Genomic DNA, 25,565 nt, shown 5'->3' with positions numbered 1-25,565 from the left:
GTCTTTATTTTAAAGTCTATTTTGTCTGATATGAGAATTGCTACTGCAGCTTTCTTTTGGTTTCCATTTGCATGGAATATCTTTTTCCATCCCCTCACTTTCAGTCTTTATGTGTCTCTAGGTCTGAAGTGGGTCTCTTGTAGACAGCATATATATGGGTCTTGTTTTTGTATCCATTCAGCCAATCTGTGTCTTTTGGTGGGAGCATTTAATCCATTTACATTTAAGGTAATTATTGATGTGTATGTTTCTATTCCCATTTTCTTAATTGTTTTGGGTTTGTTATTATAGGTCTTTTCCTTCTCGTGTTTCTTGCCTAGAAAAGTTCCTTTAGCAGTTGTTGTAAAGCTGGTTTGGTGGTGCTGAACTCTCTCAGGTTTTGCTTGTCTGTAAAGGTTTTAATTTCTCTATCAAATCTGAATGAGATCCTTGCTGGGTAGAGTAAAGTTGGTTGCAGGTTTTTCTCCTTCATCACTTTCAATATGTCCTGCCAGTCCCTTCTTGCTTGTAGAGTTTCTGCTGAGAGATCAGCTGTTAACCTTATGGCGATTCCCTTGTGTGTTATTTGTTGTTTTTCCCTTGCTGCTTTTAATATGTTTTCTTTGTATTTAATTTTTGACAGTTTGATTAATATGTGTCTTGGCATGTTTCTCCTTGGATTTATCCTGTATGGGACTTTCTGTGCTTCCTTGACTTAATTAACTATTTCCTTTCCCATATTAGGGAAGTTTTCTACTATAATCTCTTCACATATTTTCTCAGTCCCTTTCTGTTTCTCTTCTTCTTCTGGAACCCCTATAATTCGAATGTTGGTGCATTTAATGTTGTCCCAGAGGTCTCTGAGATTGTCCTCAGTTCTTTTCATTCTTTTTTCTTTATTCTGCTCTGCAGTAGTTATTTCCATTATTTTATCTTCCAGGTCACTTATCCGTCCTTCTGCCTCAGTTATTCTGCTACTGATCCCTTCTAGAGTATTTTTAATTTCATTTATTGTGTTGTTCATCATTGTTTGTTTCATCTTTAGTTCTTCTAGATCCTTGTTAAATGTTTCTTGCATTTTGTCTATTCTATTTCCAAGATTTTGGATCATCTTTACTATCATTATTCTGAATTCTTTTTCAGATAGACTGCCTATTTCCTCCTCATTTGTTAGGTTTTGTGGGTTTTTATCTTGCTCCTTCATCTGCTGTGTGTTTTTCTGTCTTCTCATTTTGCTTATCTTACTGTATTTGGGGTCTCCTTTTTGCAGGCTGCAGGTTCGTAGTTCCCGTTGTTTTTGGTGTCTGTCCCCAGTGGCTAAAGTTGGTTCAGTGGGTTGTGTAGGCTTCCTGGTGGAGGGGACTAGTGCCTGTGTTCTGGTGGATGAGGCTGGATCTTGTCTTTCTGGTGGGCAGGTCCATGTCTCGTGGTGTGTTTTGGGGTGTCTGTGGACTTATTATGATTTTAGGCAGCCTCTCTGCTAATGGGTGGTGTTGTATTCCTGTCTTGCTAGTTGTTTGGCATAGGGTGTCCAGCACTGTAGCTTGCTGGTCGTTGAGTGAAGCTGGGTGTTGGTGTTGAGATGGAGATCTCTGGGAGATTTTTGCCGTTTGATATTACGTGGAGCTGGGAGGTCTCTGGTGGACCAGTGTGTTAAAGTTGGGTCTCCCACCTCAGAGGCACAGCACTGACTCCTGGCTGCAGCACCAAGAGCCTTTCATCCACACGGCTCAGAATAAAAGGGAGAAAAAGTAGAAAGAAAGAGGGTAAAAGAAAAGAAAGTAAAGTAAGGTAAAATAAATTTATTAAAATAAAAAAATAATTATTAAGGAAAAAATTTTTTAAAAAGTAAAAGAAAAAAAAGCATGGATAGAACCCTAGGACAAATGGTGAAAGCAAAGCTATACAGACAAAATCTCACACAGAAGCATACACATACACATTCACATAAATAGGAAAAGGGGAAAAAATAATAAATCTTGCTCTCAAAGTCCACCTCCTCAATTTGGGATGATTCGTTGTCTAATCAGGTATTCCACAGATGCTGGGTACATCAAGTTGATTGTGGAGATTTAATCCTCTGCTTCTGAGGCTGCTGGGAGAGATTTCCCTTTCTCTTCTTAAGCTTTGGATTTGGCCCCGCCTCTGCGTGTAGGTCACCGGAGGCGTCTTTTCTTTGCTCAGACAGGACGGGGTTAAAGGAGCCGCTGATTAGGGGTCTCCGGCTCACTCAGGCCGGGGGTAGGGAGGGATACGGAGTGTGGGGCGAGCCTGCAGCGGCAGAGGCCGCCGTGACGTTGGAGCAGCCTGAGGCGCGCCATGCATTCTCCTGGGGAAGTTGTCCCTGGATCCCGGGACCCTGGCAGTGGCGGGCTGCAGAGCCTTCCCGGAAGGGAGGTGTGGAGAGTGACTTGTGCTTGCACACAGGCTCCCTGGTGGTGGCAGCAGCAGCCTTAGCGTCTCATGCCCGTCTCTGGGGTCCGCGCTGTTAGCCGCGGCTCGCGCCTGTCTCTGGAGCTCCTTTTTTTCTAACTTTGTGTTTTAACTTTTCCTGTGAACTAGTGATAACATCTGTTTGGTTTTCTCATATGATAGGAATAAAATAAATTATTTAATATGTGTTTACTTTTATATTTGTATAAATAATTGTCCCTTTTGCTGAAAATTATTTGTTAGTAATTATAAATGCTATTATTCTCTATAGAAATATATGCAATTAGAATTTAGCACCACAATATCATATCCCTTCCCAGGAATGCAAGGTTGATTCAATATTAGCAGAGCTATTGGTAATATTATCATATTACAATATTTAAGGGAAAAAAGTATATGATGCTTAAGAGCTCAAATTTTTAATGGTTAAAGTATAATTTTCAAAAAGTAAAATCATGTCTCTCAGGAAAATATCAAATGAACACATGTCAGAGATTTTATTCAACTTATCAATCAATGAGGGAACTGATAAGATGTTAAAACTAGTCCAGAGAGCATTTGAGGAGCCAGGAATCTAAATTTTAATCTAACAAAAGAATATCACTATTAGATTTCTGAGGTATATACTAAGCTGTTTCATATCTTACAAGACAGTAAATGATACAGCATAGAAGTTATCTACATCTCTACTGACCAGAAATTCTGCACGTTAACCCCTGTCCCTTCAGAGTTATAAAGTAGTGCAGGCAGTAGGAAGTTAAAGCTGTAAGCACAGCACTGTGCGGAACGAATACCCAATACTTGCTTTTGCCGATTTCTGGTTTGGGGATAATTTTTCTATCACATTGATGGTGATAATATGTTATCTTTCCTGCAGGGCTGGATAGTATTTCACTGACTGTGTCTTTAGTAGAGTGAGACAAAATGGCATTTTCACTCAGATGTGTTGACCTTGCAATTGGGGATCCAGTAGCATCATCTTTACCTTGGCTCCAGGTGTGATTGATGGTACTCAGGAACTTTGATAGCTGGAAACTGAAATTTTTCAAATGGGAAAATTCTGAGTGCAGATGTGGAGAAAAAGAAGACAACCCAAGTGAGAATAAACAGAGGTTATTTATTCAGAGTTTGCTATAGCAAGGCAGTCAGTCTCCATCCCTTCCATTTGATAGGGACTCAAAGGCACACAGGGGAATGCAAAAGCTTTATAGAGGAAACAAGGGGCTAGCTAGAAATGGGGCATCCTATGCAATTAGTTTGGTAGAGATTACTTAGCTTCCTCTGTTTCCTCCTGAGTTGGAAGCTAGGGCAAAAATTAGGAAAGCTCGCAGTCATTGGCCAATTTTTGATCCTTCTGGGCCGATGGCAGCAGAAATTGTGGCTCAGAGTGGGATTGCATATACGATCTGGCCAATGTCCACTTGTATATTTGGTCTCTCAGTCCCTTCCTCCCCACACTTTGGTCATTCTGTCACTTGTGAGAGGTTGACCTATTTAGGGAAGGCTAGAGATCCAGATCTTCACCAATTGGGGATTGTTCAGTTATCTCCATAGTCAACTGTACTGCAAGATCTTCAATTCATAGAGAAGTGTTACAAACTCAAAAAGATTTGGCACCCGATATCTGCAATACACAATTAAATTAGGAACTCTCTCAATTGTCATTTTATAAGGAGTGTAGGATAAGTTTGGATGTCTTCAGTCTAATTAAGAGAGAGTGTTTTTCTCTTTTTATTAGGTCATGCCCTAAATAATGAGTGGTGTTTTGGAAAAATTGTAATATCTTTGGAAACGTGATGTCTTTTTTTCTGCTCTGACTGTAAATGGCATCTTTTTTACAGGCTTCCTTGTTCTCTGAACAAAGTATGACATCATCTATGTATTGTGTCAGAACTGAATCACAGGAGAAATTTAGCTCTTTTAAATCTTGATTGAGGAACTGTTCCTATAGTTTCATCTTTTTTTCTGTTTGTATAATTCAATTACAGTCCAAACAATTTTTATTGGAAATGTTTCAGATATGGCTTTTAGGATACCTTGGTCCCCTTTTTGAGCTTCTTTCTGACCCTTGGGTTTACTGTCAGGAGAGAGATCTTGTAGGTTCCTTTCTGAGTTGGTTCAATCAACTTTTGCCATATAAGATTTATCATCTGAAGTTCTGAACACCATGTGTACAAGTTGATCGAGGCCAGGTAACCCTGGGTCATATGCATTCAAAAGAATTCTAAATTCATCTATGAATAGTTGTTGGTCTCATCTGGCTTTAGGGAAATCCTTAATTACAGCTTTTAATTCACCTCTGTTCAAAGGTTTAAATTCTATAGTTGTCTGCGTACCTGGCTCATGGGAGGCATAGCCTTTAGAAGGCTAAATACCACTTTTAGAAGCAAGTGGTATTTCAGGGTCTTTGGAGAGTCATTGTTAGGAGGAAGAGGATCTGGACCAGGGAAGACGAAGAAGGAGATCAGAGGATGGGGGCTGGGGGCTGGGAAGGGATATAAGGAGGCAACTGGAGAACCTACTAGGGAAATGAGACTAGTTTGCTTTTGTTTGAGTTCTTTAAATTCTCATTGTTTTTGGCTAAAGACTCTTAGTGAAGCAATTTTTGACTCAGGATTTCATTTAGATGTCTCTGCGTGCCAGTCGAGAACTGCTGCCCATGAGGCCCGAGAAATCATATACCTTTTCTTTTCTAAGGCACCTCTCAAGTTAACAATTTCATTCAAGTTAAATATTCCCCAGAGTGCCACTGAGGGCCCAGATCATCCCTGGTGAAGTTGTGCCATTTAGAGGGAGAGGCTCAAGAAAAAGGATTGTAATGAGAGTACACAGAGGAAAGATTCTTTCCCGAGGAGAGGATTTAGGCTTCAGTGATGCCATGAGAGCTGGCAATGGTCAGTAGTAATGTGATGCGTGTGCGCCTCACGTTTTGGGCCCCTAACGTGAAGGTTGGCTGGCTACCTCCAAATGCAGACCCAATAATCTTCATTCCCCCCCACCCAACTCTTCACCCTACAGGCAGAAAACCAGAGTGAACAGTCTATCTGGATCAAAGCCAAGCTCTCAAGATAAAAAGTCAAGAGGGAAGGAAAAACTCATCAGGTTTTTGGTGACCCTCAGCAGAATTCGTCCAAATGGACACCTGAGTAAGAAGAGCAAATCCACGGGTCTGTGAGGTAAGCTGGAACAGGCTTTTTGGGCCCAGACCTGTGTTTTAACCTGCAATTCTCTTATAACAAACAACACTTGTAGACAGCACAACACAAAACAGAAAGCACACAACCTTGCAAAAAAGATGAAAAGGAATGACCTGATTCCACCAAGGATGCCAAACAAATGGGAACCAGTAACAAAGCCTGCCTAATAAACTGAGGATAAATAGCAGAGGAACTCTGCAAAGATAGCAGAGTTCAGACCTGGTGCTGACTCACCACACCAGCGTGCCCTCCACAGGCCATGAGTAGCAAGACACCTGGGCCTCCCTCCTTGGGTCCTGCGTCTGGTCAAAGGCTGGGGTCTGGGGCCACAGGCAGAGCAGACAGTATCTATGTTGCGTCTCTGGCAGAACTTTGGAAATAAATGAGGACTACCCAAATTAGAATTTTAGAAGGCGATGTATTCAGAGCTTGCTACAGCTCTGAATTGCAGTCAGCCCCAATCGCTTGCTTTTAGCAGAGACTCCAAGATAGGCAAGGACTCTTGATAGCGAAGAAAAAAAAATGGATAGGTCTCCAGTGTGCTGATTGGAGGCTGTCAGCATGGGGAAGCCAGAGTGAGCTAATGCGAAGTGGGTCGTCCTACATGACTGATTTGGGAATCTTATATGGCTTTCTCTGGTTGGTCCTAAGCAACAAACAAGGGCCCAAAATGAGAGGAAGCTAGCAGTCGTTGACCGTGTCCTGATCGTTCGGGCTGATTGCTGCAGAGGCATGGGGCCAAGCTCTACGTGATACATGTTCTGGCATTATCTGTCTGTATTTTCAGCCTCTCCATGAAGTCAGTGGTTTTTGTTGTTGTTGTTGTTAATTTATTTTATTTATTTATTTTTGGCTATGTTGGGTCTTCGTTGCTGCACGCGGGCTTTCTCTAGTTGCGGCGAGCGGGGGCTGCTCTTCGTTGTGGTGCGCGGGCTTCTCATGGCGGTGGCTTCTCTTGTTTCGGAGCACGGGCTCTAAGTGCACGGGCTTCAGTAGTTGTGGCACATGGGCTCAGTAGTTGTGGCGCACGGGCTTAGTTGCTTCGCGGCCTGTGGGATCTTCCTGGACCAGGGCTTGAACCCGTGTCCCCTCCATTGGCAGGTGGATTCTTAACGACTGCGCCACCAGGGAAGCTGTGTTTGTTTTTTTTTTAATCTAAAAAGTCTTTGTTGAACTGATAGTTGGACCAAGTCCTGTGGTTAGTAAGAGGTATAATTTTGGATGGGTTTCTCCAGTCCCTGCTTGACATGTTCCATTAGACCACTGGTCTGAGGATTTCTTTGGAGACAATTTCATTTTTATAGCCTACTTGTCCTCATTTCCTTTCCTCTCATCCTGCTGTGTGACTCAGAGCCCTGAAGCGACATATGGCTGCAGCATGTCGCCCTGGGCTTGCCTGCCCAGAAGTGTTCCATATTCCAAAAAGGCTGTTAGAAACTCTTTGAAGTCCAAGGCTTTTTCTTTTGTTATCTTTTAGATTGTCAATAATACTAACACAGTCATCTACCCACAGAGGGTGATCAATAAGTGATTCTGACTCATTTAAAAATGTGCCTCAGATTCACCAAAGCCCAAAGCTTCCTTAGAGAGAAACTGGCTCATTAAAATGGTATCACACCAGGTCATCCTTATTACCTTCCCCCCAAATTATTAAATGTACATGTTACTGAGCAGGGTGCTTTGCAGACTACTTAAAAAGAAAAGAAAATCTATTTTTGATTGTGAAAAAATCTTTGAGAACTGGAGACAAACTGCCTTTGCACCTGAGCAGAATTATAAGTTACTCAGTTCCGGAGAGGAAGAGAGAATTAAGCTGCTCATTATCAAGGCTCCTGGTAGCCTTGGCGCCCCACAGGCTCAGGATGACCCGAGAACTCGCAAACTGCCTGCTGGTGAGGCAATTAATGAATAAAGAACTGAGGAAAGGCTCTGAGGTTAAAAATTATCAAGAAGGGTTCGATATAATTTAAATAGGAAAACGAATACTCTGCATCTCCATTTTTAGCCGTGGTTTTCTGCAGTCGTTGAGTTTAGTTCTGTTTCTGTTCTACAGAATACCTAACTTGCTCACACTGTCAGTGGCAGTTAACAACTACTCAATAGCTGCTGCAACCCAGCTCTCATTCTCTTCTTTATGTTCGGTATTATTGCCTGTGTGAAAGTGAGGGGTTTTTTTTTGATGCCCTCAAGGACAGCTTTTATGTGTAGAAAAGACCATTTAGAGGTTTACTTAGGTTTCTTTTTAAATGAATATTTTATTTACTTGATTTTGTCTTAAGCTTTTAATGTACCTTTATAGTCTTTGAATTCTTTTTAAAAGTGTAGCAAATTTTTACAATTGCTTTTAAGGGAGATTTCAGAACCTTATTAAATTCCCTTAAACATCTTAGTTTATTAAATTTCCTTTTACGTTTAACATTTTACATTAAAATGTTCAATTTTCTTTTCAGCAAAACCATTGTCTAACTTAACAAAGTTAAGACATCCCCATAGCTTTGTTTTCTTTTGCACTCTTGACTTTTAAAATCTTTCAGCACTTGGACACACAATGTGACCACGTTCTTTATGTACCTGTATTGCCTGTCGGTGTCTGCCTCTTAATCTGCCTTGTCAAATTAAAAAGCTCTTTTGGATGGGTTATAGAAATGTTTCTAATATTTAGCAAGTCCAATTTAGGTTTTAATTCTCTGTTTTAATAAATGAAAGCAGTAAATATGTATTTCAGGCTCCCATTCAAGCTGCTTCACTTCGTTAAATGGACAAAAAACATTTTTGCTCTAATCCAAATAATGAAACAGTCACATTACAAAGTGACCAGAGTGATTTTGTCATCTGTAATCTTATTTTTTATTTTACCGGTCGTGTTAGAATGAAAATGTTCAATTTGTTTGCTATACAAAAGGGTCATAAGATCAAACTGTTAATTTTTCTCAACCTAGATTTTTATGGCAATACCTGCAAAATATTAAAGTCAGAAGAAATTGTTACTAGCTTTAGAAGTTTGATGAATTTTTGCTGTCTATGAATGGGAGCAGATTTAGGAAGGATAGACCAGTGTATCCACAGAAGCTGGAAAGAATCTGAGATCCAAACACTGGCAAAACCTCTTTTAACTCTAATCTGTTAACAGCTAGTACCCCATTTGCAAGAAAATGCGAAAAAGAAACATTTCCAGACCAATGAAAGGATAATACCATTCTAAAGAAAGGGTATATTCTGAGGAAACAGAAGAAAATTATTCCTCTGAAAGATATTTACTAATTTTTATGGGAAATCATCTGAAAGCAATGATACTTTCCAGGTATACCACTGGGCAAGCCATAGTAGAGGTCACAGAACAGAAAGGTTCTGAGACCTCAGACCACCTGTGCCATCACAACACAACTGTTTGTTCTAGAGAACTCTGGCCCAAGGAGATAAGACAATAAATCAGTAAATTTAACTATTTGTTCAGGGAATTTCTACAAGCCAATTTTGTCCAGGTAAATACTTTGCTCATTTGGATAAACAGTTCTCCTATTGAGACAATACTTGCTAGCTGGCTTGGCCAAACAGCTTCCTAATCCTTCAGCAGTTTACTCATCAAAACACCTTGCTGTCTCCACCAATCCCAAATTATTGTGTCAAAACTATCACAATAATAAACTGCCATGAAAGACTTGCTCTAAAACTTGTAAGTCCAGCTCCTTAAACCCTACAAATACTACTTCTTGAAATCTCCCTTCTGATATACTACGAAGACTATCATGGGGGTGCTCCCCCTTGTGACAGTAACTCTAATAAACTTAGCTTTGCTTGATCAGTAGGTTTCTCTGATGTTCTTTTGTGGAATTGACACTGACAACCCTGAAGACACAAGGAGATCTGATTGAGACCCGCTGGCTGACACAGCCCAAGGCCCTCAGCTCTGAAGCCACATGGACCCTTGAGGCTTCTTGAACCTCATGTTCAGGGACCTCTCCCACTGCAGTGGTCAAATAGGTCCTGCATTGGTGCTCGGGCCCAATAGATTTATGTGAAGCTCACTAAAACTGAGTTTATTTTGTGGCCTGGGAATGAGAGGATTCCTCCTGGGAATCTTTGTCTATCTGGTCAGATTTGAAAACTCACATTTGGAGGGAAACCTAGCTTGTTATTTATAACACAATGTTTGGGTTCTTTTTCTGTTCTTGTCACTTTTTGCTGTGAGGCTATAAGAGAAAAGTCAGAGGGGAAAGGATTAGCATAGGTTTAATAGTTTGTTTCTCAATCCATCCCTGAGTACTGACAAGTTCAAAATGCCTCATCAGACCCACATCCTTATAGGACCAATTTTGCCTTGGACCACCTATCCAAAGCTAATAAAACTGTACCTTCGTCTGGCCTGTGTTTCTTTGATAGTCACTTAATTTTGTTTCTTTTGCTTGGAGCTGGAAGTCTGAAGCCTGTGAGACTTGGTGATTGGCCAGATTCTCACCAAGTGTTGCAGTTCTCATGAGGTCTTCTTTGACACTCTGGGGCACACATGTGCTGCCTTCATGCTTTCATTCATGTGAATATTTCTCTCATCAGCCTATTTCACCAAGGAGGTTTTAGAATTACTGTGGCCATTTCAGGGAATTTCTGACTTGAACAAGATGCAAATGGGAAGAAAACCTTGGGAGGAGATTCTCTGATTTGTGTGTCCAAACAAGAGGTTACTTTTTTAAAAAATTGAATTACAATTGTTTTACAATATTATATTAGTTTCAAATGTACAACATAGTGATTTGATAATTTTATAGTTTATACTCCATTTACAGTTATAAAATATTGGCTATATTCCCCATGTACATCCTTGTATCTTATTTATTACATCCTTGTATCTTATTTATTTTATACCTAGTAGTTTCTACCTCTTAATTACCTTCCTCTATCTTGCCTCTCCCCCCAACCCCTTTCCCCACTGGTATCCACTAGTTTGTTCTCAGTATCTCTGAGTCTGTTTCTGTTTTATTATATTCATTTGTTTGTTTTATTTTTTAGATTCCACATGTAAGTGAAATATCAATACCCATGATATTTTTCACAGAACTAGAACAAATAATACTACCACAAATACTAGAACAAATACTAGAATAAATAATGCAACCACAAAAGACCTCAAATAACCAAAGCAATCTTGAAGAAAAAGAACAAAGCCAGAGGTATCAATCTCCCTGACTTCAGAATACACTACAAAGCCACACTAATCAAAACAGCCTGGTATTGACACAAAAACAGACACATAGATCAATGGAATGGAATAGAGATTCCAGAAATAAACCCACACACATATGGTCAATTCGTCTATGACAAAGGAGGCAAGAATATATGATGGATAAAAGACAGTCTCTACGTGGTTTGGGGAAAACTGGACAGCTACATGTGAAAGAGGTTACTTTTTAACTTAAGAGATCCACCCCTCAAGTTTTCCTACTTTGGCAATTACTGAGTACCAGCTTTTTAATCATAAGTTTTGATGGAATGGTTAAAGGCCCTAGTTATTGTTTAAATAAAATGTAATGCTTTTTTCTCTTGTGTGTATATCTGTAAAAATAGGGTTTCTTTCATCTGACCCCTTTCCCTTGCTTGCAGATCTTAGATAATTAGTCTTTTATTGATAATTTTATATCTATCTTAAGCTGACTTCCTCTTGTTTCTTCTTTCCCTTTCTTTTTCCCTTCTCTTTGGAATTTTAGAAGTTAATTTGTTCATGAACATTGCTCTGTAATGATGTGTAAATTCTAGAATATCTAGTGTAGATATAAAGTTTAAAGTTTCCAAAATAAAAAAAAGGGGAAATATTAGATTGTTTGTGCTGCTTTGTATAATTTTCCTCGCCAAGAGTGAAACTCAGCAGAAAAGTTAGCTGTGATTTTAAGTAATGGATGTGGCTCCCAGCTAGAAAGAAAAACTCAACACCGAGAATTTTTGGCCAAATTTCACAGTCTTTAAATTCTTTTTTTTCTTTTTTCCGGAATTAAAAAAAAAATATCTTTATTTCAAATACAACAAAATAGCATACTAGTTAAGAGCACAATCTATGGTTCCAGAATCCCTGAGTTCAGACTCTGGCTCTGCCACCCATGGGCTATATGATCTTGGTGTAAACCTGCATACCTCGGTAAAATTCTTGATATTATTACAGAGACTTATTTATATATGAAAAATCAGGAAGATATTCTTCTTAGATAGACAATTCTTTGGACAAATTAGAGTCATTTAACTGTAGCTTTTAAATCAACATAATGTCTTACTAATTTTATCAACATGTAAAAATGTTTAGCAAAATATTTTAGTATGAGTTTAATTTTTCATGATTTAAATGTTTAAGATTTCCTACATCATTTCCATGGATCCAGTAAATTATCTTTGTTTCCACAAGTTTTTTTAGGATTAAAAAAATAATGAAGTGTGTTTAAATGAAAATGTAATGAGAGATGTCTTTTCAAAGAGTTTAATCTTTTAAATTCTTGTTATGTGGCCTAAAATGTCAATAGCGCCAAAGTGAAGAAACTTTGTTTTAAACCAGAATTATGAATCCAGTCGGAATTGTCCAAGATTTCACCTTGATAATGTAGATTTGCTTCTGAAGTAAGCTTCTTTAGAAATTTTTTTTTTTTTTTGCGGTACGCGGGCCTCTCACTGCTGCGGCCTCTCCCGTTGTGGAGCACAGGCTCCAGACGCGCAGGCTCAGCAGCCATGGCTCACGGGCCCAGCCGCTCCGCGGCATGTGGGATCTTCCCAGACCGGGGCACAAACCCGTGTCCCCTGCATTGGCAGGCGGACTCTCAGCCACTGCACCACCAGGGAAAACCAAAATAAAATTTTTAGGATGTCTTTTTCATTTTTTTTTTATTGTGGTAAAATAAACGTTTTTTTATTGTGGTAAAATATACGTAATATATATCTTATATTTTAACCATTTTTTAACCATCTTAACCATTTTTAACTGTACAGTTCTATGGCATCAAGTACAAAAAGTTACTTCACAATATTGTGCACCCATCACCACCATCCATTGCCAGGACTTTTTCATCTTCCCCAACTGAAACTCCATACCCATTAAACAATATCTCCCCATTCCTCTTTCCCTCCAGCCCCTGGCAACCATCATTCTACTTTCTGTCTCTATGAATTTGACTGCCATAAGTAGCTAATGGAATCATATAGTAGTTGTCCTACTGTGACTGGTTTATCTCACTTAGAATATCTTCAAGTTTCACTGTGTTGTGTCATGTGTCAGAATTTTCTTCCTTTTTAAGGTTCAGTAATATTCCAATGTATGTATATAATACAGTTTGTTTATTCACTCATCCTTCATTGGACACTTGGATTGCTTTCACCTTTTGGCTATTGTGAATAATACTGCTACGAACATGGGTGTACAAGTATCTCTCTGAGATCCTGCTTTTAAATCTGTGGGGTATAGACCCAGAAATGGAATTGCTGGATTAAATGGTAATTTTATGTTTAATTTTTTTCTAGGAACTGTTATACCAATTTCCATAGTGGCCACACCATTTTATATTCACACCAGCAATGCCAAGGGTTATAGTTTCTCCACATGCTTGTCAACACTTATATTCTGGTTTTTGATAATAGCTATCCCAATGGTTATGAAATGATATGTCATTGTGGTTTTGATTTGCATTTCTCTAATAATTAGTGATTTGAATATTTTTTTCATTTGCTTATTGGCTATTTGTATATCTTCTTTGGAGAATTGTCTAGATGTTACCCCCTAATTAGATACGTGATTTGCAAATATTTTCTCCCATTCCATGGGTTTCCCTTTCACTCTCTTGATAGTGTTATTTGAATACACAAATGTTTTAAATTTTGATGTAGTCCAATTTATCCATTTTTTTCTTCTTTTGCCTGTGCTTTTGGTGTTATATCCAAGAAATCATTGCCAAATTCAAACTCATGAAGCTTTTCCCATATGTTTTCTCCCAAATTTTTTTTTTTTTTTTTTTGGCTGCGTAGGGTCTTCGTTGCTGCACGTGGGCTTTCTCTAGTTGCGGCGAGCGGGGGCTACTGTTCGTTGCGGTGTGTGGGCTTCTCATTGTGGTGGCTTCTTTTGTTGCGGAGCACGGGCTCTAGGCGCACAGGCTTCAGTAGTTGTGGTGCGTGAGCTTCCGTAGTTGTGGCGCACGGGCTTAGTTGCTCTACGGCATCCTGGATCCAGGGATCTTCCTGGACCAGGGATTGAACCTGTGTCCCCACCTGCACTGGCAGGTGGATTCTCAACCACTGCGCCACCAGGGAAGTCCAGTATTAGCTCTTATGTTTAGGTCTTTGATTCACTTTAAGTTAATCTTTTGTATATGGTGTAAGGTAAGAGTTCAGCTTCATTCTTTTGCATGTGAATATTCAGTTTTCCTGGCACCATTTGCTGAAAAAATATGGAACACTTTACAAATTTCCATGTCATACTTGTGCAAGGGCCATGCTAATCTTCTCTATATCATTCCAATTTTAGTTTATGAGTTGCCAAAATGAGCATTAGGTGTCTTTCAAAATTAAAATTATATTTGGGATTTCTCAAAGAGGCCCTGGAAAATCACAGTGATTTACACATTTATCTTATAAAAAGAGAGATGCCAGAAATATTTTAGGTTACTTTGATATACTTTATACTCCTGAACTAGCTCATTACTATATAAGGAATTCATGAAAATTATCAAATGAAAAGATAATTTTGTACAGAGTAAATGTTATTCATATAAAATATTATGAGATTGTGCACAATAAATTGACAGAGTCAAGAGATTTGTTGATGCCTTCGTTGTCCAAGATGTAATCTAATCCAAGGAAATATATTAATAAAATTCTTATCTATTATACCATAATGGAAAAGTTTACTCTTTTCAATTTTGATACTGTTAGTCACTGTCATAAGTCAATCTCATCAATTTAGTTATACTATGAAGCAGGCAGTTCTGCTTCCTCAGTGGTTATAATACAAAACTATTCTTAACCAAATCCAGGAGCTATAGCACTCAAATAGTTCTTCAAGAGAAGGACTTCAAAAACCTATGTTAAAATGAGAAAACATAATGTGTAAGCCATGTGTTGTAAAATTACTATAAACTACTATACCCCCAAGGCAATTATTTTATTTTGGAAAGATCTTCAGAAATAGCCTGAAAACACTGCTTTGGTTTTTTCAATTAAAAAAAAAAATTAACAAATCAATTTTGTTTTTGAAGACTATGTTAAAACTGCAGTCATTTTTGCTTTTTTTGATGTATAACGGTTAATTATACATTAATATATTTCAAAACATATATTCAGTCCCAAGTAAAGCCTATTTCATTTTAAATATAATTTTTGGCATAGTAGGCTTTGTCATTAATTAATTAAAGGAAATTAAGCACCTTTGTGTTTTACTCTTTCCAATAGGAAAGAGTCTAAATTTATGCTTATATATTTTTAAAATGACCAAATATTAAAATTTTAAATATTTTTAAATATTAAAATTATTACTTTAAATGAATATTGTATTGTGTTCTTTGTTGATGTGCAAAATAAAATATATATCTAAATTATTAAATTTACTTTTTTATTGTATACCATACAAAAATGGATAAAATGTTTTTTTTAAAACTTGGGGAGTTCATAAGTAAAACATTAGAAAATTTTAGGCTATCTACTTTATAGAAAATATTCTTAATAAAAACTAATAATACGGGCTTCCCTGGTGGTGCAGTGGTTGAGAGTCCGCCTGCCGATGCAGGGGACACGGGTTCGTGCCCCGATCTGGGAGGATCCCGCGTGCCGCGGAGCAGCTGGGCCCGTGGGCCATGACCGCTGAGCCTGCGCGTCCGGAGCCTGTGCTCCGCAACGGGAGAGGCCACAACAGTGAGAGGCCCATGTACCGCAAAAAAAAAAAAAAAAAACTAATAATACATCTATGTTAGTGAAAAAAGTAACCCACAATTTTATAAAAAAATAATTCTCAATGAAGAGGGAAATGTTTCTAATCGATAATATACATAAATCCTAATTGTGTCTAGGCATTCATGAGATTTATATCAGCGGTAAAGTACCATTTAAAAAATGTTGGGCTTCCCTGGTGGCGCAGTGGTCGAGAGTCCGCCTGCTGATGCAGGGGACACGGGTTCGTGCCCTGGTCCGGGAAGATCCCACATGCCGCGGAGCGGCTGGGCTCGTGAGCCATGGCCACTGAGCCTGCGCGTCCGGAGCCTGTGCTCCGCAACGGGAGAGGCTATAGCAGTGAAAGGCCCGCGTACCGCAAAAAAAAAAAAAAAAAAAAGTTGTAGCTGCTTGTATAGTGAAGCCACTCAAGATGGCTGTTTGCTTTTTGGCCACGCCTGGGGGCTTGCAGGATCTCAGTTCCCAGACCAGGGATTGAACCCGGGGCCACACAGTGTAACCATTACACTGGACCTCCAGGGAACTCCCAAGATAGCTGTTCTCTGGCTCTCTGTACATCCCCAGCTCGACCAAGTGCCTGCTTCACCTACACCCTATTCACATGACTGACCTTCCTACGAACTTGCCCCCCGCCCCAGCTACTGACTTCTAGCTTTAATTAGAACTCTCCACTGTGCTTCTCAGAGGGAACGTGAGGGGTGTACCCCTCTGCTTGTTTCCCTGGTAACCTATGAGCCCACCTGATGTCAATTACCCCTGTGATGGGTAACCTCCCCCTGCCTCTGGGAGCGAAGACTGGCACCACGTTCTCCTGCCTCACACGGTGGGGTGTTGCTCCAGGACCTTGCTTCAGACATGTGAGATCCGCTTGTCCGGTAAATCATTGATGTCTCTGTCACTCTGTTTCTGTCCCTGCCTCTGGGCTTATTCTTTGGTCCTGAGGCTGGGCAAGGCGTTGTAGGCCTGCGCGGTGCAGCCCAAGAATTGGCAGAGCAGTCAGGTGACCCAGGAAACTCCCCGTGAACACTGAGATGTCCGGAAATAAGGATGGGGGATGGGAGGTTTCAGGGGCTGTCCACTAGCACGTGGTGCCCGAAAGTTGCAGGTGTGATCCCGGGGTGGCCGCACTCGTATGTGGGGCCCTCTGGTGACTGTCCTTGATGAATGGGGGCCACCGAGAGAGTACTGAGAACTCACAGGCACCCCCAAGGCTGTTGCGGAGATACTAGCTGCCATTCTGGTGGGGAAAAAAGAAGTTAGAGACAATAAGGCGGTGGCCGCAGCTGTGGGCCGGCAGTTGCTTTTTGTATTAAGAAAGGCCACAGAGGCTGAGCTACCAAGTGAGGTGAAGGTTAACTTGAAAGCTGATTCCTGTTCTTCTGAAAGTGAGGCATGTGAATGTGAGTGAATGATATTGATATGTATTATTGTTTATTACTGTTATTTCTTTCAACTGAATTGGCTTATTTAGAAACTGGAAAAAAAATCCCTGAAAGTGGCCAAGATGGGAATCTTTTGACATTCTAAAACTGGATTTTGCATAAGCCATTAGAGGAAGTTAGCTTTCTAGAAGGAATTGGTATTTCTGTTCTTGTGCTTTTGAGATGTAAATGATCTACTTGGGCTCTCAGGAACTTTAACCATATGTGATCCTTAAGAGTGAAGGAAAAAAAAGGAGGCCTTTTAAAACTGTTTAGGGCTTCCTGGTGGCGCAGTGGTTGAGAGTCCGCCTGCCGATGCAGGGGACACGGGTTTGTGCCCCGGTCCGGGAAGATCCCACATGCTGAGGAGCGGCTGGGCCCGTGAGCCATGGCCGCTAAGCCTGCGCGTCCGGAGCCTGTGCTCCGCAATGGGAGAGGCCACAAAAAACAAAACAAAACAAAAAAACCCTGTTTAGAACCAATTATGTTTTGGGAATGTCTATGTAAAACAGTCTCTCCAGAGTTTGGTAACTTGCAGCTCGACTAAGTTAAATGAAGAGAATTCATTGATTATGTGGATAGTCATTTCAAATAGGGTAAAATACTGTAATATTAATTGCTGGGCGGGTCTAAGTTTACCTACTTTTGCCTTCTTAGGAGAGGAAGAATAAAGCCTAAGTTTTCCTGCTGGTATGACAAACAAGTCACAGTTACTTGCTTGTTGCTTTTTGCCAGAGATTAAGGGTTTTGTTGTTGTTGCTGTTGTTTTTCCAGCTTTACTGAGATATAATTGATATATTATATTGTATACATTTAAGGTGAACGTGTTTATTTGATACATTTATATGTTGAAAATGATTACCACCATAGCTAACACCCGCATCATGTCACATAATTACCAATTTCTTTTTGCGGTGTGTACATTTAATATCTACTCTCTTAGCAACTTTAGGTATATAATACGGTATTATTAACTATAATCACTGTGCTGTACACTGGGTACCAGAACTTACTAGTCTTAGAACCGAAAGTTTGTAACTTTTAGTGGCTATATATTTTTAAAATTTTATTGTTTTGAAGTATAGTTAACTTACAATGTTGTGCTAATTTCTGCTGCAGAGCAAAGTGATTCAATTATACCTATGTACATTCTTTTTCATATTCTTTTCCATTATAGTTTTTTACAGGATATTGAATATAGTTCATTATGCTATACAATAGGACCTTGTTGTTTATCCATTCTAGCTATAACAGTTTGCATCTGCTAATCCCAAACTCCCAATACTTCCCTCCCCGGATCCCCTCCCCTTTGGCAACCACAAGTCTGTTCTCTATATCTGTGAGTCTGTTTCTGTTTCATGGACAGGTTTATCTGTGTCATATTTTAGATTTCACATAGAAGTGATATCATACAGTATTTGTCTTTCTCTTTCTGATTTACTTCACTTAGTATGATAATCTCTAGGTCCATCTGTGTTGCTGCAAATGGAATTATTTCATTCTTTTTTATGGCTGAGTAGTATTCCAGTGTGTGTGTGTGTGTGTGTGTGTGTGTGTGTGTGTGTGCGTGTGTGTGTATGTGTATGTGTATATATATATATATATATATATATACCACATCTTTATCCATTCAACTGTCGATGGACATTTAGGTTGTTTCTGTGTCCTGGCTATTGTAAATAGTGCTGCTATGAACATAGGGGTGCATGTATAATTTCAAATTATAATTTTGTCCGGATATGTGCCCAGGAGCGGAATTGCTGGTTCATATGGCAACTCCTTTTAGTTTTGTGAGGAACCTTCATACTGTTCTCCTTAGTGGCTGCACCAATTTACATTCCTACCAACAGTGTAGGGGGGTTCCTTTTTCTCCACACCCTCTCCATTGTTTGTTATTTGTAGACTTCTCAGTGATGGCCATTCTGACCAGTGTGAGGTGTTACCTCATTGTAGTTTTGATTTGCATTTCTCTAATAATTAGCGATGTTGAGCTTATTTTCATGTGCCTTTTGGCCATCTGTATGTCTTCTTTGGAGAAGAATTTAGGTATTCTGCCCATTTTTTGATCGGGTTGTTTGGTTTCTTGTTATTGAGTTATATCAGCTGTTTGTATATTTTGGAAATTAATCCCTTGTCTGTCACATTATTTGCAAATATTTTCTCCCAGTACATAGGTTGTCTTTTCATTTTGTTTATGGTTTCCTTTGCTGTGCAAAAGCTTATAAGTTTGATTAGGTTCCATTTGTTTATTTTTGCTTTTATTTCTGTTGCCTTGGGAGACTGACCTGACCTAAGAAGACATTGGGACAACTTATGTCAGAGGATGTTTTGCCTATGTTCTCTTCTAGGAGTTTTATGGTGTCATGTCTTGTTTTTAAGTCTTTAAGCTATTTTCAGTTTATTTTTGTATATGATATGAGGGTGTGTTCTAACTTCATTGATTTTCATGTGGCTGTTCAAATTTCCCAATATCACTTGCTGAAGAGACTGTCTTTTCCCCATTGTTTATTCTTGCATGCTTTGTCAAAGATTAATTGACCATAGGTGTGTGGGTTTATTTCTGTGCTCTCTATGCTGTTCCATTGATCCATATGTCTGTTTTTGTGTCAATACCATGCTGTTTTGTTTACTGTAGCTTTGTGCTATTGTCTGAAGTCTGGGAGGGTTATGCCTCCAGCTTTGTTCTTTTTCCTCAAGATTTCTTTGGCAATTCTGGGTCTTTTATGGTTCCATATAAATTTTAGGATTATTTGTTCCAGTTCTGTGAAAAGTGTCATGAGTAGTTTAAAGGAATAGCATTAAATCTGTAGATTGCTTTGGGTAGTATGGCCATTTTAGCAATATTAATTCTTTTAATCAAAAAGCATGGGATATGTTTCCATTTCTTTAAATCATCTTCAGTTTTCTTTATTAAAGTCTTATAGTTCTCAACATATGTCTTTCACCTCCTTGGTCAGGTTTATTCCTAAATATTTTATTTTATTATTATTTTTTTATTTTTTATTTTTTTTGCGATACGCAGGCCTCTCACTGTTGTGGCCTCCCCTTTTCACTGTTGAGTATTATATTGGCTGTGGGTTTGTGAAAACCAGGGATGACCTTACCTTCCTTATAACACTGCTGCCATTAACTCCCTCTCCATTGATCCAGTAAGCGCTTGGCTCCAAAATTTGCCCACATCCTGGCGAATGACTGGTTTTAGCATACTAAGTATCTTTTTTTTTTTTTTTTTTTTGCGGTACGCGGGCCTCTCACTGCTGCGGCCTCTCCCACCGCGGAGCACAGGCCCCAGATGTGCAGGCCCAGTGGCCACGGCTCACGGGCCCAGCCGCTCCGCGGCATGCGGAATCCTCCCGGACCGGGGCACAAACCCACGCCCCCCGCATCGGCAGGCGGACCCCCAACCACTGCGCCACCAGGGAAGCCCGGTATCTTACTCTTGATACTTTGGCTGCTGGTGTCTGTATTGCATGTGTGGTGTCTTGTTTCAGTGCCCCCTACGTGCCTGACCCCAGGGATGTCATAGAAGAGCGGCAGACCAAGATTATAAGGATTGGGCAGGGTATGTAGGGGTGGAGTATATGGTCAGGCCACTCAAGATGGCTGTTTTCTTGCTCTCTGTACATCCCCTGCTTGACCAGTGCCTGCCTCACCTATACCATACCTACATACCTGCCCCGGGCCCCAGCTACTGATTTCTAGCTTTATTTTATTTTATTTTATTTTATTCTATTTTATTTTATTTATGGCCTCACTGCGCGGCATGCGGGATTCCCCAACCAGGGATCGAACCTGTGTCCCCTGTAGTGGAAGCACAGAGGCTTAACCACTGGACTGCCAGGGAAGTCCCATGGTATCTAGCTTTAAATCAGAACTCTCCACTATGCTTATCAAATGGGAGGTAAAGGGTGTGCCCCTTTGCTTGTTTCCCTGTGCTGATTTTCATAACTGATGAACCTATAACTAATAACCTACCTCTACCCCATGTCCTGCCTGCCACTGGCCACACACTGTGGGGTGTCACTCCAGGACCTTGCTGCAGACATATAAGATCTCCCTGTCCATTAAGCCAGTGATGTCTCTGTCGCTGACTCTGGGCTCTTTCTTTGGACTTGAAGCTGGGCAAGTACAGGTCTTGGCCTGCAGGGTGCAGGCCAAAACTGCTGAATTTTTAAGTTTTACTGAACTTTAGAATTCTTTGTTTTAGAAGAGTGTTTTGACATCTTATCCATTTTATAAGGCATCTAGATTAAAGAGGACTTCTTAGCAATGTTTACATAGTAAGAGTTTGGTAGCTGAGAATAGAAATATATATAGCCTTTGTAGTTTCAACTTACAGATAAATCCCCTTTCTTTTTTTCTGCAGCCTCTGGTCCTCATAAGTTCAAATATTTTGCTAATGGCAAATTCACTATGCCTGGGACTTTCAAGACTGTTAAAGCCTCCTATTCTTCATGACACATAGGAAAGTACTGGGATGGCTTCTGAGCCTTTCAAAGAGTATTATTTGTATCATTTTGTGTGTGTAAAGAAACTACAGGAAACAGGGTTGTTTGAGGATACTTTCAGTATCATCTAAGGTAATTGTTGAGCATCCCTCCAGCTTCAGAACTTATTTGTGGAAACCTCTTTATCTACCTGCCCCTACATGTGACTTCTAGATTCCCGACCGTGTTTTGAGGTGTCATCCTGAGGGTCAAGGATTTACAGAAAGTATTTTTTCAGCCTTAAATTAGTATATTCAGATTACGTGTGTGAATTCTGGGCTACAGTTTATGCTGTTTATGTTGTCACAAGCATATGAAAGACATTTTCATATTGAAGTTGGCATCAATCAGAAGAAATACTTGGGGAAAAACAAGAACAACAACAGAACAATTTTGGAAAAAGGATATTTTTGTGGAGTATTTTTTAGAGGAAGAAGAGTTTAAAGCATTTAATATTCTGAATAGAAAAGGAAATTTTACAGGTTGATTATTCCCCCTTCTCCATCCCCTGTGACCAACAGTCAAATGCTTTTCTATTATCAAGCCTAAAAAAAATAGGAAACAGCTGAATGGATTACTGTCAATTTGAATATCCAACAGTACAAGCTCTAGGTGATAAAATATATTGCAATTAAAGCCTTCAGTAACCTCAGCTATGTTAAAAAATACTTAAGGAAAAAATACTGGAAGAACATAAATCAATTACTTACTTAAAATTGAGTCAGGAGAATGAGTTTATGGGTTTTTTCACCTTCATAACATTTTACTCTGCTCTCCAAATTTTGTGTAATAAATCAGTTCAGGGCTTAACTAAAAATAAAAGAAACTGAAACCTACAAAACCCTCCAGGATGCCCTTTTGAAACTTTAGGCTGAAGAGAAGGGAAAGATGTAGACACATAAGGTAATATAAATCAAGTTTTAATTTAATTTTTTTCACTAACCACCATACTGCTATGTCAAAATAACAAACATTTTCCTATGTCATTAATACAGAAAATATTGTTCCTATATTGGGAATACACTTGTAGAAGAGTTATGGAGCACCTGGCAAAAAAAGTAGCCAACTTTATGATAGAAAGTTCTGTATTCCCCTGGTAAATGCATGTTTGTTATTCCAGCTTTGGCAATAGCAACTAAGCACTTCTGTTAAAGTTACCAAGTTACATACTCCCCGGTTTCCATGGTAACCATTTTTTTTTTAGGGGGGGATTAATATATGTAGAAATCACAAAATGAAGAGTAGAGTTTTTTCCAGAAGTAAGTTCCACAGCACAAGGCTGAGAGGTGTGTGGTCTGTGTTGATGGACCTTAAAATGAATTGACACTTCTGGTCCCTTTGTAATGATCATAATGTATTGTTCAACCAAACTAAAGGAAGATGTGGAAATGAGAAGAAACAATCAATATCAGATTTAATTTCAAAAACAGGAGAAATACTGCTTAAAACTGAGCATGCTAATTGACTAGAGCTGAAGAGCTGTGAAAGTAATTCCCTCACAATGTTTCTTTTGTCTGCCCCTAGAAAGGAATGCATAGGTTACACACATAGAATCCCTTTACTATGGTAACAGCAACTTTCCCCAGGGCAACAGGAAATAGGAAGGGAAAGTTTTTCTGCAGGTCTGCTGTGGAGTTAAATAGGTGAACTTTTTGGTAAACAATTAGTCTTCGCCAGGCTTTGACTCTCCCTTCGCCAAGGACCCCTTCTTCCTTTTCCTCCCTTCTTCTATCGAATAAGGTCATTATGTTATATATTATAGATCATTATGTTAGATATTTACTCACGATAAGGAATATGCTCATAACCACAAGGAATTATGCTCTAAGGGTGGCATTTAAAGCATAAAGAGAGGTTAGAGAAAAGACAATCCTTTACTACTACTGTGAGTCCTGGGAAATCCCTAACCTTTTTAGTTCTTTTGTATCACTGTTGGCAATACAATACTACTCCTGTAGCTGCCTTCTTATAAGGCCATAAAGTTAGTCCTATTCAGAAAGATTTATATATTTTTTTCTATTTTTAATTGTGGTAAATAACATAAAAATTACCATATTAACTCTTTTTTAGTTGTACAACAATGTGTATACTTATATTGTTGTTCAACATATCTTCACAACTTTTTCATGCTGCAAAACTGGAACTCTATACCCATTAAATAACAATTCCCTATTTCTCCCTCCACCCCAGCCCCTGGCAACAACTATTCTACTGTTCAATAAAAATTTGACTACTTTAGGTAACTCATATAAGTGTTATAATACAGTGTCTGACTTTTTGTGACAGGCTTATTTCACTTAGCATAATGTCCTCAAGATTCATCTATGTTGTAGCATGTGACATGATTTCCTTCCTTTTTAAGGCTGAATCATATTCCAAAGTATGTATATACCACATACTTTTGGACTGATTCCAACTCTTGGTTACTGTCAATAATGCTACTATAAACATGGGTGTGCAAATATTTCTTCAAAATTCTGCTTTCAATTCTTTTGTATATATACCCAGAAGTGGGTTTGCTAATTGTATTTTTAATATTTTGAGGATTAAAGTACTGTTTTCCATAGCGTATACACCATTTTGCATTTCACCAACAGGGTACCAGATTTCCAATTTCTGCACATCCTTGCCAATGCTTGTTATTTTCTGTTTTTGGCTTTTTTTTTTTGCTGGTCATTTTAACAAGTGTGAAATAATATCTCATGGTGGTTTTGAAGACTTTTTTATTTTTGCGGTACGCGGGCCTCTCACTGTTGTGGCCTCTCCTGTTGCGGAGCACAGGCTCTGGACATGCAGGCTCAGCGGCCATGGCTCACGGGCCCAGCCGCTCCGCGGCATGTGGGATCTTCCCAGACCAGGCCACGAACCCATGTCCCCTGCATCGGCAGGCGGACTCTCAACCACTGCGCCACCAGGGAAGCCCCTTGAAGACATTTTTTGATACTACTTTTTTTTTTTGCATTAGACCATCCAATTTATAAATGTTACCTATAGCTTCTCTAAATTAATATATCATATAGCTGCAAATAGTACAGTACTTGGCATTGTATTGCCAACAGTGATACAAAAGAACTAAAAAGGTTAGGATTTCCCAGGACTCACAGGAAATTAGTGATAAATTGGGAGTTGAATTGGTAGCTATGGATCCCCCAGCTGTTTACTTAATTCTTGGAAGCACACCTAAACTCCTAGCTTCCATGTTTTGTTACTATTTCTATGTGCAAAAATATGTATTTTTTATTACCTAATATATTTATTTATTTACTTTTGGCTGCACTGGGTCCTCGTTGCTGCGCGTGGGCTTTCTCTAGTTGTGGCGAGTGGGGGCTACTCTCCATTGCGGTGCTCAGGCCTTTCATTGCCGTGGCCTCTGCCGTGGCGGAACACGGGCTCTAGGAGCAAGGCTTCAGTAGTTGCAGCACTTTGGGCTCAATAGTTGTGGTACGCGGGCTCCGGAGCACAGGCTCAGCAGTTGTGGTGCACTCAGTTAGTGGTTCCATGGCATGTGGGATCTTTCCGAACCAGAGCTTGAACCCGAGTCCCCTGCATTGGCAGGCGGATTCTTAACCACTGCGCCACCAGGGAAGCCCCTATTACCTAATATAGATGCCACCAAATTTTTATGAAGAACCATGTTGTATATTTCCATGTTAACATAAAAAGGACTCTTTACAAGCTACTTAAGTGATAACAAGGAGGAAATTAATTCTGATTAATGATAATCATATAAAATAAGTCAGTAAACAGTTAAGGGATACACAAAACAATTAGATGTAAACTAATTATATCAAAAACAGTAATCATGAGGGGAGGAGACTACAAATGCAGGATTTTAAAAATGCATTTGAAATTAAGAGATCAGCAACTTAAAGCAATCATATATATATATAGACTGCTGTAAAAAAAACCTCATAGTAACCACAAACCAAAAATCTATAATACGTATACACACAAAAAAGAAAAAGGAATCCAAACATAACACTAAAGATAGTCATCAAATCACAAGAGAACAAAAGAAGAAAGGAAAAAAAAGAACCTACAAAAAACAAACTCAAAATAATTTACAAAATGGCAATAAGAATATACATATTGATTTAAATGGACTAAATGCTCCAACCAAAAGGCACAGAGTGGCTGAATGGATA

General features: G+C 39.3%; 1 long non-coding RNA gene and 1 other non-coding gene across 2 annotated transcripts in view; one reads left to right on the top strand and one right to left on the bottom strand.

The window, feature by feature from the left end:
* The window catches only part of LOC125965483 (uncharacterized), a 115,661-nt gene that overhangs the window by 54,248 nt on the left and 35,848 nt on the right, over positions 1 to 25,565 (top strand). The window contains exon 4 of the long non-coding RNA XR_007479392.1: positions 5,431 to 5,588. This is a non-coding gene — a long non-coding RNA (uncharacterized LOC125965483). The remainder of the gene's footprint in view (positions 1 to 5,430; positions 5,589 to 25,565) is intronic.
* On the bottom strand, positions 14,012 to 14,118 carry LOC117199869 (U6 spliceosomal RNA). The gene has a single exon (XR_004481215.1). It is a non-coding gene; the product is annotated as a U6 spliceosomal RNA (small nuclear RNA).

Source organism: Orcinus orca, chromosome 9, assembly GCF_937001465.1.
Source record: "Orcinus orca chromosome 9, mOrcOrc1.1, whole genome shotgun sequence".
NCBI classification, from domain to species: domain Eukaryota; kingdom Metazoa; phylum Chordata; class Mammalia; order Artiodactyla; family Delphinidae; genus Orcinus; species Orcinus orca.
Note: the sequence above shows the minus strand (reverse complement) of the source record. Positions and strands in the feature narration are given on the sequence as shown.